Here is a 15,354-nt window from a genome sequence, read left to right as displayed (position 1 = left end):
TATTAATAAAGTCTGATATTTTAACACACAATAAAGTTATGTCTGATTGCAAGTCAAAGTTCAAAAACAAGACCTAACTACTGTATTTAAACAATGTGTCAGAATATGGAGGTGATGGCATCTGCGTGTGCTTCTAGATTGGGGGTACGATTTGCACCTTGTCCAATTGCTGGGTAACACAATATACAGTAACGGAAACCGTTGATGCATGTTTAGCATTCCAGGAGAGAAGCAGGACTATTGTGTACAGAGGCCATTGTGTTTGTCCACTGGCAGACACTAAACCAGACCATGAGTCATGCTAAGTACTGACTGAACTGAACCGACAGTTGAGAGCTTGAACTAGAAAAGGTTACAGACTGTTCACCATAAAGGTTTTAAACCAAGCCTAGTTTGCTCTAACAGCACCTGTGAACCATAAATGTGGTAATCATAACCTATGACACACATAGATGGTTCCTGGAAATTAAAAAAGAAAAAAGAGTCACAGCACAAAAAAGCATCCAGGTAGATCAGATTTCCTCTCAAAATCATGGAACTATTAGAAAATGAGCAAATCAGATTGCTCTCTTCCAAACTGTACAAAGTGACCCATGAAATCTTAAGGATGTTTGTACTTAAAATTTAAACTACAATGCTGGAGACACCAGTATGAAAATAATAAAATGTGTGTTTCCTCATGTGTTCCTTATGAAGAGGAACTTTGATATTAATAAACGCTTCTTTATTATTTACTGTTTAAGTATTACAAAATAAAAGTACAGATTGTATGTAAATTAGCTATTTAATTAGTTGTTTTATCACAATAAGAAGGTCGTGTATACAAACTAATTCAGGATGACATGATAAAATTGCATTAATTGGGACCCACAATAAAGTTAGACAGTAACCAAGTGTAAAATTTAAATATAAGTTAAACGTCTGTGTTCAATGCATATTTTAATTGTGAAAAATAATTCCAAAATTCCAATGGAATCAATTTCAGAACAAGATTTTACAGGCTTGTTTCTTTATTACTACAGAGGCTATGACTTCTCCTGACACTTTCACCTCTGGCAGCGTTCCGCACAGAATACGTTCATCCAATACACACATTCTGATTGCATTATTTTTAGATTATTCAAGGTCTTGAGTTTTAATGTGACACTTAAGAGTTACCTTATTGTTATTGTATTTTGGCTCTGTGTGAGCATGACTTCAAAATAGATTACAAAACACTTTTTACAACTTGGTGGCTTAGAGCAACCAACAGATAGGCCTACTAATTTGACATTTAACACAATGACACAAAAGAGTAACAACTTGTACCAGTTATCATAAATATAAATACAATGTCATTCTAAGCCACAAATTCCACTTTGTGATAAGAAAATTTGGAAGTAAACATCCTGCCTGATTCAACTTAAAGTCAAACATTACAGCAGTCATGCATTTTGTGTGCCATGTAAATCTTGAAGGTGTTGCACACTGTGAACATTCAGTAATATCTCCAAAGACTTCCCGGGGGGACCTGCAACACTCTCTATCTGTCCTCTAGATAATGGTGGTCTGATGACTGTTTGCACTTTATTGTGTGACCTTTCAGGCTGACACGAGGAAGATAAATCCAGCCCTGTGGACAGATAGAGCTGGTGACACCGAGCCATTCATCCTGGCCTGGACAGCTTCACATTTAGCTAACAGACCAGCAGTGAAAATTGGAAGGAAAAAAGAAAAATAGAGCTAAAGAGAAAGAGAGAGGAGAGGGTACACAGGCCACACACAGTCATGCGCCATCTTTACTTACGAAACTGAAGCCGGACATCTCTGAATGCAAACAAATGAGTATGTATGCATGCAGACTTGGGGACTGACTCACTAATGAGCTGTTTGAACACACATCTGAGGATGAAGGGATTTTTAATAGAATCAGAACGAGGAAGAGGAAAAAAGAAAAAAAAGTAGGAAAATACAGGTGAAATACTAACAGGAAGAGACCAGACAAAAATGCAAATAAAGAACTGGTGCAGAAAAAGGGGAGAACACAATCACAAGGAAGGCTTGTGATGACAATCCAATCTGTCATCTGAACTGAAGTCTCATTGGCTATGAATCTTTTAGGAGGCTGTCAGTGCCTCAGACAGAGGTTAACACCCCCAGAAGAGAGAAGGCTATGAGGCACCAATATGCTAAAAATTACTGATCAGCTTCTCTTTCACAGATAATGAAAGCATGACCAAAATGCCTCTTGATTGTTCTATCAGTCCTTAGTCTCCAGTGTGCTGTCATACACCATTGTGTGTTGGGGTGGTGGGGCCAGGAAAAGAGATATGGACGGTCTTAACAGACTCATCCGCAGAGCGGGCTCAGTGGTCGGGCTGAGCCTGGACTATGTGGAGACAGTTCTGGGGAGCAGGACCATGTCTAAATTTAGGGCCATCATGAACAACACCAGCCACCCCCTGCACACCACCTTCTCCCAGCGGAGGAGCACCTTCAGCGACAGACTGCTGTCACACAGCACCTCCACAGAGAGGCTGAGGTCCTCCTTCGTGCCCCGTGCCATCAGGGGGTACAATGACTCTCTCAGGAGGAGCCGTTTAAATGGATTTGGATTTAATTTAATTTAATTTTATACTGTTTATATTTTAATTCTTTTTAGTATATGTACTGTTAATGCTACATGTGTCTGTTAGTGTAGTGTATGTCTTGTGGTATGTCCTGTTTTGTTTTCTTCCTGGTGTTTGGCTGAGCAGTGGATATGTGCAATTTCCTCTGGGATTATTAAAGTATCTATTTATTTGATCCATCTATTTAACTTTCACTTATGGCTCTAAAGCAACAGGTGAACTGCCAGGTCCCGGCAGCATAAAATGTGAAGACTTTGCTGTCAAATAAGGAGGAAAACTTGTCCTGACAGAAGTATTTAGAAAATAAATCAGAAGCTAATTGGCCTGGGATCTGGAATATCCCATTGGTGTGATCAGCTCAGAACTAAGTTTACAGCACAATGGAAGTTGCAAAATTAAAGCAATGTGTGTATACAGACCCTGGAGGAATCAAACATGGAGGAAATGACATGCTCTGACTGCACTTTATGCTTGTAATAAGTTGTTTATGTCTGAGAAATTGCAGATCTGTACAGAATCTCATGTTTGTATCATCTCCTCTCAATTACTAAGAAAAAACGGAATAGCTAAAACTGACTTTTTGGAATTTTTTTTTTAACCTCAAAAGAAATGTTTTACCACACTGAATAGGCATGGATGTTTAAATCATCATAACCAATAATCACCGTTATAAGACTAAAATGTGATACTAATTGGGCCAGTGTGTGAAGGTCAGAGGGTCAACACGAAGTGTAACTCCAGCTTGTACCTTGACCTCCCTTTGTTATCATGAAAGGCGCTTTCATTTATTGCAGTCAGAAGTCATCTAGCATAACAACAGAGCAGATTCTTATGTACCAGAGAGCTTTCAAATAAGGGAACAGTTTTCTTCACAAACAGGACATGATTCACTTTGCAAAAGAAAACCAGACAAACAAGATCTATTCTTTATTTTAGGTCTGCCTGCATGACTGGTTGGTTTAAAAATGTGCTGCCAACTGTGTGAAAGGTATTCTGAGGCAATGACCCCGATACCTAATTATCAATGCGAAGTTTACACAGCAGGAAAGTCATTTACAACAACATCTGCAGTGAAGTAACAAAGCGAAGATTAACATCGGAGTCAGAGAAAATGTTCTGAACAAGGTGAACCTCTGAGATGCCTGCTGGTGTGAGCCAGATGTCTGATGCAATAAAGACACAGATCCTGACTATAGAGTGTATTGTGTTGCTCTTGTAGTAGAACAGCTACGCATTGATAGTTTTTTGTGTTGACTGCACTGCTGCATTTTGAAATGGAAATGAGGTAAGAATTCTACAAATGCAGAACAGATTACGAGGAAAAGTAACTTGACAAGTAAATGTCAACTTGAAGAACGTCAAATAAACAAAGACTAAATGTTATGATTCAAGTTAATAAATCCAAATACTTTTTTTAGATTATCTATACAGATTTTTATAATCCCCAAATATTGCCTTTTATGTTAACTTAATTAGTTTTTGAGGTGAAACATAGTATGGATTTGAATTCAGGAGTACATTTTTTTGCATTCTAAGACAAGACAATGCGCTTTGGTGTGATATTTAGAAGCAGTCAATGCCACCTACAGAGCTTTTACAATGGTCAGTTTGCCAGATTTGATTAGAATAGTGAAAAAATAAATAAACGTACTGGAGCTGGTTAACCAGGACGTGAAATCTAAGCATCACAAAACCTCACTACTGTGCTAAAATAAAAACGAATGCAATAGATGCAACAGAAACTGAGCTGATTCAGTCTAATTTGAGTTAGTTTTGGAAGTTTCTGAGGTAGACGATGAAAATATTCTGTGAAATATATGTGAAATTAATAATGACACAACATGATTCCTAATTCTAGGGACATACATTTTGTGGTCAAATTATAAGAATTACTACTATTGCTGACAACTGACTACTATTGCTTTTGACTGCGATGACAGAATGGAGATGCTGACCTGGCAGCGGTTTGTACTGTGTTGTGTAGTTGTAGTTAAAATGTCATAAAATTGACCTAAGATGTTCTACGTGGTTGCCTCAGTATGGATGTTAACAACATTCACATTCAGTCTACAGGAGCACTGATGCAAATCAAGGACAAATAGTTTGTGCTGACTGTGATGCACTTGTATGTGTAACCATTAACAGGGCGTGCAAACTGTGGCAGGGCTGACAATTTGGTGCTGATAGTTGTGGTATTGTTTCTGTGTTGCTAGAGCACTATGTTTACTCTTCATCTTAATATCTTGACATAGCGTGAGGCCAGGAGTCTCTCGCATGGCGTCATAATGCAGTTGTGACTTTAAGTCACTGATAAATAGTGAATGAACTCAGACTATGAATGTGCTAAATAGAGCAGTCCCATAAGTTGTCAGGCAAACCATGACTTTACATGAGATGAGCTTTTAGTTTGACTACACAAATGTCTGGGAAATCTGTCAGGAGCTGTCAGGAGTGCATACAACATGTTATACATCAGGTGTCTCCCACGACATGCTGGAAATGCTCTGACAGAATGTATTACCCCTGACCTTCCCAGGGAATTTAATGGCTGTCAGGTTTTTACTGTGCAAATACTGTGAAAAGTAGATGTAAATGTGAAGTGTTATATCAGACTTAAATTCCACAAATTGAACGTGCTTCTATTTATCCGTTCAATGCTCTAATAGCTTATATTTCAGTATCTTTAAACAAACTATGGAGTTTCAACTGCAAAACGTCCTTTTCCTCTTTCATGCGCTGCTTTCATCAAATACCACAAAGTATGACAAAGTGTAGTTGTTATCTATAGAGGATAAAAAATCCTTTCCACAAAACTTTAGTTTAGGTGGGGTTTTTTTCTCCATACACTTAATGAAAGCACTAAAATGCTAAACAGAAAACTTCAGATTTAATCTACTGACAGCTCGCTGAAGCCAACTATGGCTTTTAAATTCAGATTTGGATTTGTTACTTGTGTCAGTCTGTGTTGTTTAGCAATGTGCCCTGCATATTTGCCCTAATAAGGTTAAATAAAGCTGTACTGAACATTTTAGCAGTGACACCACAAAAGGAAATTAATCTACACACTTGTGAGCGTGACACAAACTGCCATATGTCACTATTCCAAATCCAACAAATTGAAAAGTGCAATGAGAAAATATTCTGTAGCTGGCAAAGACTGCAAGCGTTCTTGTCATAGTGTTGTGTGCCAGACTATACCTGAGATAAAATACAGCGCGCACACACACACACACACACACACACACACACACACACACACACACACACACACACACACACACACACAAGTACATGAACACAAAAACACTCAAACGTGAAGGCTTGATAACAGGTTAGCTCTTCTATCATGTCAAGCTGGTTCCAGGTTCCTTTGTTGGAAAGAAAGACTTAAACATCAAGGCTTCAAATGTTTGGCAGTTTAGACACATATTTATTCAAGTTTTCGGGTTCATCTGCATTCCTGGATTGTTTCACAGAGCTGTGTTTTGAATACTGTGTCCTTTTGAGGTGAAGCTTTCTCAAACAGTCATGGGGGGTAAACCCAATATATCTATCTCCATCTGTCTAACATTCTAGCAGGTTTGTCTACGGGAAAAAAATAAGCCTGTGATAAAAATATTTTCACTTTGTACTAAATTACCACATGAATTCTCATATGTCTTTTTATAATAAAACATTTTGCTTTCATTAAAAGCGTAAAGCATTTCCCAGATGTCCGACTGGAGTTCACAATTGAATTTTATTTTGCAGTTCAGTTTGTGAAAACCAAGATGATCCAGCCCATCGGTGACAAAAAAAATTAAAAATTCCACACACAAAAAAACCCCACTGATGGTTCTCAGAAATAATCTTTTTATTCAGTCCATATTCCCCCACTGAAGGATTTCATTTTCTTGACCTCTTGAGGAAATTAATTTTGTTCCTGAAGTACAGATCAGGTTACATGCGTCAAACAAGCTTGTCTGATAACTGTGATTCCTACCAAATTCATATTCAAAGAACATTTTTAGTCCCCAAGGGGCAACTGAAAGCACATAGAGCAGGATAGGTGTAAAAATGCAAGCATAAACTGTAAACATAAACAGTGTGAACATAAACAATAAACATAAATAATAATTAAATAATAACAAATATAAATACAATGTTTATGTTAAATAATAATTAGTTCAGAACCTGGTGAGTTAGTTCAAAAGCTAGTTAGTTTAGAACCTAATTTGTTAAAAACCTAATGGGTTAGTTAGTTCAGAAACCTAATGGATTAGTTAGTTAGTTCAGAAACTAGTTATTTCAAAACCTAGTTAGTTTAAAAAACCTAGTTACTTCAAATACTAGTTAGTTTAAAACATTGTCAAAAAAAAGGAGGAAGCAGAGTGAGATCCATGGTGACACAACATGCAGAGGCAGTGCGTGAAACCTGTTTGACTGCACACAAAATAAGTCTGTTGGTGTTCATTCATTCATACAAACACAACTGAGCCTTATTGTCCCTTGTGCAACAAAACGGCAGAGTGAGCAGAGGACTGTGGCTGCAGCACACATGACCTCTCTGACTGGCTCTGATACTGACTGGGTCATAACCGGTGGTTAAAATGTGTTTTAAATGTGGGACTAAAGTGGTCTGATTTGACTGAAACTACAGAGGAGTGAATTTGAAAGGCATGACTGACTGATGCAGATGCTAAATTTAATGAAAATCACAATCCATTCAGAACGAACTGGGGATCAAGCAGTTTCCAATAAATCCTCTTGTTTCACAGTATTATCCGTGAAAATGTTTTAATATGAAAGAATACATTACAATATATTTAATTTTACACTACAACGTACTGATCTGCTTTTGTACACTTGGTTTTTGACATCTGTTCATCTGAGGAGCCTTATTGTTTTAATAATTTAATGTCTATGATTGTTTTTCTGTTGCTGCTTGCAATTCTTGAGCTCCTACATTGAAATGTTGGGACTGCTGTGCAATATAGTAATGTCTTTTTATATATATTTTTTATATTCTGCAGTGATGCAAGACAGCAAAAGGATTGTTTACCATTATACTTAAAGCAAAGACTTTGTGACTTTGCCTAAACAGCGATCACAGTGGTCAGATAGATCAACTACATAATAGAGGGAAGTTAGATTTGTCTTTATTTATCATTATTTATTTGTCTTTATTTATTTATGCGGTGTTGACACGCAAAATGATTGCGTGTCAACACCGCATAAATCCACTCAATAAAGCGCAACCTCATATTGTGGCAGCTCAGTTTGTACTACACCTCACACAAACCTGAACAGACAACAAAAAAGGAGACTGGAGTCCTTTCCTTTTCTTTCTAATTTTCCTTTAATGAATACAAAGAGTCACTCGGCGAAGGACTTCATCATGTAGTGTCCTGATTAGAGGGCTGACTCACAAATTCCCCACAGTCCTCAGCAAATTCACAGGAATGTCAGACAAACAGGCCACATATTACACACACAAAAAATCACACCATGCCCACCTCTCTAATCCAAGACTCGCTCCCTGCTGTGTGTGTCTGTGCCTGTCTGCTAAGTACACTAAATTCCCCAACAACCATACAACTGTGGTGGGTTTTTTCCAAAATGGGGAAGCATGAAACGGATTATCTCATATCTCTGCATGTCTCTGTAATTATTAGGCTGAAACCCCAAAACATTACACTTCTATAAGCAGTGACTCAGTTATCACAACGCACACCAATTTATGTTAATGATGTCAGCTTGAATGCAGGTGATGATGGGGAAAACATGAGCAAGGGAATTATTACAGAGATTTTGACAAATAAGTAAGCAAACTAAAGAGATGTAAAACAGATCTGATGGAGGGTGGTTTGACTTTCAAACATGGGCCTAAATGTAGGGTCAGACACAGACAAGGCCATTAACTGACATTGTGTGTGTGCCGGCCTGAAAAAGCAGTCAAATCAGATTAGGTTAAATATCTACATGTCTTATGCTACATGATGGGTCCAGACATTTAATTCAGCGTTGCTCCTACAGCATCTGACCTATGCATTTCAACAGGATAAATCATTTCTTCTTTATTTATAGCTCACGAAAGAATATCAAGTTGACTACAATACATCAATACTTAATTTATGGTTTGTATTACCTGGATATGAACACACTCAGTAGTTACACATTAACTACACAGACAGTAGTCGTATCACTTAAGCAGTAGAAGAGTATTAAGTATCACCATGACAGACGGGTTTGGTTTTGAATCTTCATAAAATTTGAGTATTAAAATACCATTGAATGTAGGGTACTCGTTTCAGACAAGTATCCGGTACGAATAAAGCATTTTTGACGAGCACAATACGAGTAAAACTCGTGCTCCTGCTGAAGGAAAATCCTCATAACCAGCATTCCACAACCTTTTTTGCACCACGGACCGGTTTCAAGACAATATTTTCACAGACCAGCCTTCATTTGCTTGATCAAAAACACTGATTTGAATCTCAATTTTGAGGCTGTTCTGTGAATACTTTTAAAATAAACAATAAATATAGAAACTTTTGATCAATCTGTATCAATTTCCAACTTAAAATAATGTACCAATTTAAGCCCCACCTATTTCCGGTCAAAGCACAACCACTTCCGGTTTAAGTCCCGCCAATTCCAAGTACAGGTACGGATACAGATAATTTAGATGGTTGAACAGGTACAGATACAGATAGTGGTGTACTCGCTCATCCCTAATTGAATGTATTGGCTGGGCATTTTAGTGCAAGCAAGGGGGGATGTCCTTGTTAATAATCTACAGATTGTATCTTCATATTTGTTGAGGGACAAAGAGCAATGACCCACACAAAACAGACTGAACTTTGCATGCAAAACTCACAGCAAAATATCCAACAGAAAGGACAGGTTGCCACCTTATACAGATAAGTACAACACTCTTCATCTAACCTGAATTTGACATTTTAATCTGAGTTGATGCCAACACATACAGGGATGTATCGATTTACAAGCAAGGTGTCAACTCATTGTGTTTATATCCCACCATGATGAAGAGGTGCTACAGAAAATTCAACATACCCAACATTCTAGTGTGAGGCATAACTAAGTAGACAAAACTTTATGCTCATGCTAGCCTGACCTCGAACAATAACCAGCTGTATTACAATGAAATGAGGTGGTGAGCTGCTCCATCAGTGGCAGACTGTAAGACTTCCTTCTCACAGGCTCTTCAGCTCTAACCCAGTGATCTAATGCCATCAGACAGAATAATAGACACCTAGTCATGGGTCACTTTAGTGGGAACTGAAGTTGACATAAATTCCCAGAAACCAAACAAAACCACGTGCCACAGCCTATTAAATGGTTGTTGTGTTTTATGAAGTGTCGAGACCCTCAAATGCTTGCAAGAAGCAAGGAACAACCTCACTGCACAAGCAGAAATAAAATAAACCTCTGTGGGTCCTTCCTGTCTTTTGCGTTGGAATTCCTTTAAATTTCAGTTGCTCAACTGGAGGTTTTCTAAATGGTACACCTTGTAAATATTTTAATTGACATGGCCACTGTAAACAATGTACAATTTATTCCTATAAGTGAAACACAATGCTCTCCTAGGCTAGTGTTGCTTCTGGCATTTAGCATTCTTGTTTTTCAAATAACAACTGAAGAGAAGGAAATTAAACACCCTGCCTAAATAACTTCTTGCGTACTGAAGTTCTTGATTAAATCTCTGTGGTAGGTCCTTGTTAGGAAAGGGTTTCTAGAGCAAGTGAAAGGTGCTTTGGGCTATTCAAATTAACATTCTTGCCTATTTATATACAGTATGACAAACAAATCTAAGGTTTTATTAAGGTAGAGTTAGTATCTTCATTTCACACAATTACAGTATGTGGACAGACAACAAAAGCACACATACATTTAAGCAGCAACAAACCAAGCCTTCTCTGCAGCTACACCGGGATAAATCTTCAAAGCTATGAGGTGATTGGGGCCCCTTTCAAAAACAACAGTCTTGTCAAGCTTCACCACAGAATAAAATTGTATATAATAATGTAATGACTGAACAATTAATAGATTTAAAAATAAATGTTCATATAATGTCTATTACAAATTACTAATTTAGTACTAAATTACACAGTTCTTGATTTAAAGAAAATATTTTCTGAAAAACAAAAAAATTTAATTCCTGGTTATTTTCTTGAAAACTTTGCTAACTTGGGAACACATGCTACCTGCCAGGTAGCCACTGTACTGATTTATCTTACTAACCATTCATTGAATATTGCCATGATTAACTTCTATTCATTAGCCTTAATCTCAGCTAAAGAACACATTAACTTATGCTAACGCTACATTGAACGCCACTTTGTGTTGTTTGGTCTTCTCTGGGGTCTAGATCCATTGTGGAGGGTTTCACCTGAGGTGCTGCCTCACTGAAAAAGTGCCATTGTGGAACGTTAATTCTGTTTTGCAATACAGTAATCCCTCGCGCATTTGCGCATCAACACGCACAACTTCACCTCATCGCATATTTTTAGTAGGTAGTCACATGATACCGTACGCGCAATCTATTGGCCGATGGCATCCGGAAGTGTGCTAGGCTCTGTGAGTCTCGGAACGCAACGCACTTCCGTGAGACATAGAAGTGCTTTAAACAATCGATAAGAGTATGGGAAAAGGTAATACAGATAGAAAGTGGTTTAATATCAGTATGGGAGGGTTCATAAACCTTTAAATTACTGTAAATAATAAGACAAAGAGTTTGTCGCTATATCGCAGAATTTGTTATCTGTGTGTGATTCCTGGAACGCATTAACTGCGAGTAACAAGGGTGCACTGTATTCAAATGCACTTTGTTTTCCTCTCTTTTCATTTTATAGCGATCCCACTCTTTGGACAATTTCTGCTGTTTCCTCTGTGGTGCCTGTGCATTGTGCATCTCACTAGTTTCTTCTATTCGATTTTGCGGTCCGGGTCTCAAATTCACGTTCCAGCAACAGAGGAAGCCAAAAGAAATGACCATCTGTGGGAATATGAGGATTTTTAGTAATCAGTTTATTTGAGTCATTGGAGGAATCATTTCAGCTGACATATAATACCTCATTGAGATGAGTCATGTTACACTAAACTGGGTAATCAACTAAAATAGCGTGAGGCCCAGTAAATCAACACCCTCCCCTTTGTTGAGGTTTGGAAATAAGCTCCTTGGTGGAGGTACCAAACCCCTGGATTTACAAAGGATGAGTTTAAACAAGGGCCCCTCTTGTCCGTAATGTCCTCCTGTCACCAGAGTGTTAAATGTCTGAGTGCTTGGCACAGTATCACATGTTAAACCTGTTGACCTCTTTGGTGATGCTGCTGTCAAATAACCTTGAGGGGCAGACGGGCTCCACATTCCCCGGCAGCAGTAGCCTCTCTGGGGCAGATCCAGCCATCGGCACGAAACAATAATCCACACTCCCTGGCTGGAAAGTCTGACTACAGACTCATAACTCTGCATAATGAGCTACATGAATCACCAGACTGCGTGCTGTATGTCCAACAGGAAACATGCTTACGTCACATCCCAATCGTTTTCAGATGAGAAGGTTCAAGCCTCATAGAGTGCCGTCGTCCCTTCAAACACAGACACACATTCATTTCCAAATTCTGCAGTCGTGAGAAGGTCAAAGGTCAGCATCAACAATAAGTCCCTCCAGTCAGATGTGAGAGAAAGGACGTGGAATTGATTGATGCTTAGCAGAAGCCCCTTTTCTCAAATAAACCATGGACCTTTTATCAGGCCATTATAACCACAACAGGAGGAAGATTGGGTTCCCCTGATGGTCTGAAATCCCACTCAGCAGCTATTATTCTGCACAGGAGATAATCCCAGGCAATTCTATTCACACCTGTCCACTCATATTCACATCACAAAGGGAGCTTTTGTGAGGGAGAGTTCTTCTACTAGTTTAGTCTTCTTTATATGTAACAGGAAGAAAAAGCAAAATATCTCAAGAGACAGAAAGATGAAAATGAAGTGCCTGTTAATAAAACAATCTTCATAGATGTCACATTTGTCTCATGTGAAGACACAGTACGTCAGGAAAGGAAGGATAAACATTTAAATATTTAATAAAAGTATACAGTAAAAAGTACTGAAGTTTTTTTTCTGGGGACTCAATGCTGAATTTATCATTTACTGGATTCGATACAATTATTTATTATCTGTGAATATTTTTAGGATTCAACAAAAAAAATCAGGGAGCATTGAGACATCTGGTTAATAATGTCCTATTACAACCACATTATGTTAAAATCCTGGTTTTTAATTGGCTGGGCATCTATAGAATGCATGAACTGCATTGTTCTGCAGCTGAGAATAAACCCAGTTTAGTTTCTAGCTGTCAGAATCCTGCTTCATTAAAATAAGTAAATCATTAGTTTCATACAATGGGATCAACAATAGAATGTAAGAACTTTGTTATCAATGGAGATATCACGAGCAATCAAAAATGACTTCCGAATCCAGACCAGAGAGCCTCGATAAGGACCTCTCTAGTTATCAGTAACTCAAACTAGTATGTCAACAATTCATATGGAAGTCAATGATGGGTTTCTCAGAACCAGATTAAGTGCTTATATACGCTTTTAAAATGTTTCTTGACAGAAGTGGGTCACTCCAAATCCTGATTATAACTAGGATAGTAGCGGATACCTCATTGCTAAGAAGCTGACTCTTACCCTTTTATTGACAACACAGAATGAGTAGCAGAAAGTTAGATTCATTTACATCTAAGAAACAATATTTGCAACATGTTTACCACAAGCTTTAGAGAGGAGGAAATGCTCCTTCAACACGATGGAAAAATAATCATCTCTTAGCTTTTCCTAGCTTCAGTTGTGCATATAATTGAATGAAAACTTTGAGTTGGTTCAAGCAATTACATTGGGCTGCACTTCTGCGAACACATATGCACATGACATGCTTCATTCTCCTCAAACGTCAACATACCCTCTCAATTTGGCGGTCCATTTAAGATGCAACTACTGCCTGTCTCTCTCTCTCTCTCTCTCTCTCTCTCTCTCTCTCTCTCTCTCTCTCTCTCTCTCTCTCTCTCCCTGTCAATGATGCTGCTGCTCCATGTGTGTAGTGCTGTAGCACATTGATCCCCACCACCACCACCACCTGAGCGCCCATCTGTGAGCTGTGGTTAGGCAAGTTTCAAGGCATTTTTGCATCACTACCAAATATATCCATATAAACATATGCTGGCAGTGATGAGGTTGAAGTCTGGACATGAAACTCAAAATATATTCTGTTGCTGTAACAACCAACATTTCAAGTCTTGAGTTGTTTCATGGGCCTGGAGGTTACAAAGTTCTTCTGAAAATATTATAAACAAACCACTTCAGTTGTGATCAAAGACGTCAAGCCCCACTCACACGACTCAGAACTCTGCTTCATCAGATTAAATCCCAGATCTCCCAATAACAGACTGTTTGCCCACTTTACTACATAATCAGCTATGGGCTTGATCTGACAAATCTGGCACAGCCCACAGTGTTGAAGCCCAGTATTACAGCCTGGCATGAGACCAGTTTTCAAACGGCTTTTCTCGGCCCTGCTGAGCACCTAATAACAGGATGTGGAGTACCGACTGATGAACTGGTCAAACTCCAAGTTGTGTTACCCTGAAGGCTATAAGCCCGGTATGGAGCAAATACGATAAGGGGATATGGGAGACAGTGAGTTTCTGAAGCACGTCTAAAGACATCTCGCCACCACATTAATGAAAAGTCAATTCCAACGATTTCTTTTTGTACAAGTGTACATAACCATAGTGTTGGCCAGCAGCGCATGTCGGCTGGCTCAGCTTCATATCAGAGTTCCTGCATGCGTCTGAACCACAGGAATTGGGAAAGAGAGAAACGTGCTGTAAATTCAACAACAATGAACACAAACCTCCACCATCACCAGTTGACAACCCCTCCCTCCGTCTCCTCCCGTTTCTTGCCCACCCCCCCTGCATAACATCTGAGATATGCTTTCATTTCTTTCGCTACGGACGGTCGATTAACCAGACACATTTACGAGAGGAATTTGGAGACGTTGAGAAAACAAGTCTATCTGAATTATTTATGGACGTGTTAAAGCAAGAACATTTCTCCAACATGGTCCCAAGCTGTTAAAGGAAAAATATTGCCAAGGAACATAAAAAGTATAACTTTACCAATGAAAAAAGTGTAGGCCTAAACCACATAAAGCAATCCTAAAATAACACATCAAATATATCATAAAAATGCAGCAATAATGTGTCACCTAGCAGCAAAGATAAAGCCTGGTAATTTTAGCCTTTCTGTATTTGTAGAACTTCATATTAAATTGGAAGCTGGTTCACTTCAGGGCAACAGAATAGAAATTAGCTCCTTCCCATTGGATTGCTTTTGCTTGACCTAACCACTTTGTTTCAGTCAACAATGACAGGTATATGGATTAAATATACAGTATAAGCACACCCATTTGATTACATCCTGCAGCAAGGGAGTCAATTTATTAGCTGTTCAACAATCATAAATGTATCTGCATAAATGTCAGTTGATAAGTGAGAGAAGGTGATGGAACAAATGTGACCACTATTAAATTAACGATAAAAGCAATTTGCATTATCGGTGAAAGATACAACATTTCTCTTCCAGTGAAGTTTGTTTGCAATTGACTGTCCCAGTTTTTTGGCTTTTACTGAGTACTGAAGCACGAGTACAAAAAGTGGTTAGAAGATTGCCAGAA

At 38.4% G+C, this 15,354-nt stretch overlaps 1 protein-coding gene across 1 annotated transcript in view; it reads right to left on the bottom strand.

Moving 5' to 3' along the window:
* The window catches only part of pawr (PRKC, apoptosis, WT1, regulator), a 54,985-nt gene that overhangs the window by 38,097 nt on the left and 1,534 nt on the right, over positions 1-15,354 (bottom strand). The window lies entirely within an intron of this gene.

Source organism: Antennarius striatus, chromosome 22 (assembly GCF_040054535.1).
Source record: "Antennarius striatus isolate MH-2024 chromosome 22, ASM4005453v1, whole genome shotgun sequence".
NCBI lineage: Eukaryota > Metazoa > Chordata > Actinopteri > Lophiiformes > Antennariidae > Antennarius > Antennarius striatus.
The sequence above is the reverse complement of the archived record's forward strand: the minus strand, read 5'-3'. Positions and strand labels throughout refer to the sequence as shown.